Genomic DNA, 3618 nt, shown 5'->3' with positions numbered 1-3618 from the left:
CGGCCTCGGCGGCCCCGGAGGTCCTCGGGGGGCTGGTGGCGAGCGGCTCCTGCCCGGGGGCTCCGCGCGCCGGGTTCAGCTGCGCCGCGGTTTCGGTCTCTGCTCGCCTTGCAGCGGGCGTGAAGGGTGGCGGTCGCCGAACACCTCTGTAGATCGCCCTGGAAATGACACGAGTTTCGTGTTTTTCTGTTTTTTTGTTTTTTTTTAATCTTTTCTGCAACGGGGCAAAGCTGCTGAAACGCTCATCGTACTGAGTGTTGGCGCTCCCGTTCGCCATTACCAGCGGCTACCTGATGAGCCAAAATGATTGTTTTCCTCGCGAAGGCAGCTTCTTAACTAAAGGGTTAAACCTCGGCATGCGAGCGAGGTAGCTCTTTGGTGGCGGCTACCCCTTCTTCCAGCTCCTCTGCATGGAAATTGGGAACTTTCAGAAGTTTGATGCTTCTGTTAAAGTAAACTTCTGTCCATAAATGAATGGAGTTAGTGGAAGAAACATCATTAATGGGAGCTGTACTGCATTGGCTGCAAAAAGTTATTTGTTTTTGTGTCGGCTTTGCAGCATGATGTGTTTCTTCAGAGCTGATTTCTTTAACTTGAATTCGTGGTACAATGAATTTGCTGGATGATGTTTTTTGTTTTAACTGGGCTTGTCCTTAGAGGTTGAACTTCATTAGAAGTGCTTTCTTCTTGTTTTAGTCTCTGGATGTATGAACTAGACTTGGAAACCAATTAGCCTACTTTAAGCATAAAAATGTTAGGTTGTATCGTCAGCAGGTGCAGAAGTTTGTATGCACACTTTATGCATAGATAACTTGTCTTAAAATTTAAGTGTAGCAGTTCCTGTTCCTGAAGCTGGGGAAATACAACATTACTGGTGAGGGGTGGGAGGAAGACATGAAGTAGCTGTGGTTGCTGGGGGGGGGGGTTGTTTATTTGTTTTCTCCAGTAAACATCCCTTTCATGTAGGTGAAAATAAACAGTATAAATGCGAGGGTATGAAAATGTAAATTCAAATGCCGCTCAGCTGTATGGTAAAGAGACTTCAGAAAAGGTAATGTGAATATGGTGTTTCCATTCCACATGATGTTTGTGTAAAATACACATTGTATGACATTTTAAGGTCATATGATAGTATGACCTCTGCTTTTGACTTCCTTAATTTGTTTCTAAGTAAGCAGTTGAAGGCTCTGGGCTTGAATGCTTCAATTTGGACTGTGATTTTTCTCCATGATCATGGTTTCATTTCACAGAGGTTTTTGTAAGCCTACAGAATTCAGAATTTTGTGGTGAATCAGGTGATTTTACATTTACATTTTTTTCTATTAAGATAAGCCTGTGATCTTGTGTTTATACTTAAAAACTGCTTTAGTAACTTACTAAGTTAATGCCAGTCTTTTAACACCCTAATTACATAAAATAATTCATTTTCTGAAACTAGAAGTACTTTCAAAGACTTGTCTTTCACAGTGGTAATAATAGGCCAGCTTAGATGGGCTTCAGTCAACTCTTTGCCCTTTCCTTTTGAAATATTCATAGAGCTCTCCTTGCTGTTGCAAATATATAGTGATAGTGATAGATATTGGAAAAGCTGTGGTAAAGAAACCGATGCTAGATCTGCTTGTTTTCACTATGCTCAACAGCATAATCGTCTTTCAGATATTCATTATCTTCTTCTACAAAGTGTTCATTCCTTTCTGTGCTATTGTACTATCTGACAGCTTAAACCATGTCTTTGTGAATGCCTCAGTGCAGTGACATGGTAACCTTTTTGTAGGGACTCGAAACACTCTCAACTTTTATGGGTAGTCCTTCTAGGCGAAGTGTCTTTCTCAGATCCTATTCATCATTAAGTTTCAGAAGTTTTGTTTGTTAGTTTTATGTTTCCTTTGTGCAGAAAACACTGTGCAGGCTGCTCTTGTGCACAAAAAAGACCTGAACGGTGCCTTGTTTTAAAACTGACAGTTTCATTTCTAGGAGACTTTTTTGGATTCTGATGTCTTTAGCACTTAAAGTTTTAGATTGGTACTGCAAGGACTGTTTCTGTATTGGCACCAGTTGCAAGGTGACTTAGTGAGTCTGCTTCTGTAAGGCAAATGTTTTAGATCTTTTAAATCCAAGAATCCTGTTTTGGAACAGCCAGAAGGAAGGCAAATTCTTTGTTTGCTTTAATAGGTTTTGGAGGTACCTGTGGGAAAGAAATGTGAGACCTCAAGTTCATATGTCCATTGGAAGATGATGGAAAATAGTTCTTACTATTTGGTGTATTAGATGTCCCTCCTGTACTGTGTTTTTTAATATGAGATAAATGATGGATAATATACATTTGTTCTTGGTCTTTGACTTAGTTCTTCTTTTTCTTTTTTTTTTTTAAACTTTGTGTTTCTCACATGCTTGTGTTTTGTATGTTGAAGATAATGTTTGTTCACTTAAACAAGCAAGAATTTGCAGTAGTGGAGGGAAAACCTAGAGTTGCTCTGTCTGTATAACTGTATCCTTCTGCCAAGCTTTGTGAGAACCTTTCAAATAATAATACACCTCTAGGCCATTGTAATCTGCTCTTTACTGTAGGATACATTAAGTTTTGACAGGTTTATGGGCAGTGTAGAACATACTGCTGTCTAAATAAACCTGTAAGAACAGTCGACTTTAGGTAATCTAATTTTCATACTTTCTAATCCAGCATCTTTTCATCTTAATTTGGAACAGATTCCCAAATAACATTTTTCAAGGTGACATGCAAATATATTCTTTCACTGAGTTGAAAGCTGTTTTAAAAATTAATTTAAGAAATGATAATAAGTGTTCTGTTATTTATAACATCTGTGTTAGTTTACACATTTTATGGATGTGTACTGTACATTGGACACAGAAATACAATGTTCCATAAAACCACATTTTAAAGCTGATGAGCTTTCCCAGCTACATGTGCTTGCCTGTATGAATTAAAGAAATGCTCTCATAACATTTTCCCCAATGTCTGTTTACAGATTTAGATACAGACAGCATCTTTATCTGCAGCTGTTAAAGTGAGTCAGTTCGTTCTGAGTTGCAACATCCAAGTTTTTTGGTCATAGTAAACTTATAAAATAACCTGGTCTTGTTTTGAGGAAGTGATGATATTCTTGGTTAAAAAGAATTTCATGAACTAACGCAACATTTAGGCTCGTGTTTTTCAAACCTTCCTTGGATTCCTTTGCTTAGCCTAAATGGGGAAAAGTGAAGCAGCACAACTAGTGAAAGTATATGTTTTATTTAAAATTGCTTCGTTATATAATCTAACAAATAATAGTGTGAGGGGAGGAAGCACTGTCAGAAGTTTGAATCTCATATAGCCTGAACTGTTAGTTTGAGGATGCCTGCCATTTACTGGCAGCTTGGCAGAGACTTAGGTGCCCAAGATAAAGCGCCTGAATCCTGATGGATGTCTCCTGAGTTTTGTTACTTTAATGTTCTTTTTACAGTACAACAGTTGCTAATAGAAGGTGTCTAGAGTATTTTGTGTTTGCTGAAACCACAGTAATGTACAGTGGTATTGATTAATTCCAAATGTTAGGTAATAAGAACTAAGGCTTATGATGATATATATATATATTTAGGTACATTGGCCATACTGGAACT

This window comes from Apteryx rowi, unplaced genomic scaffold, assembly GCF_003343035.1.
Source record: "Apteryx rowi isolate R43461 unplaced genomic scaffold, aptRow1 scaffold_53, whole genome shotgun sequence".
NCBI classification, from domain to species: domain Eukaryota; kingdom Metazoa; phylum Chordata; class Aves; order Apterygiformes; family Apterygidae; genus Apteryx; species Apteryx rowi.
The sequence above is the reverse complement of the archived record's forward strand: the minus strand, read 5'-3'. Positions refer to the sequence as shown.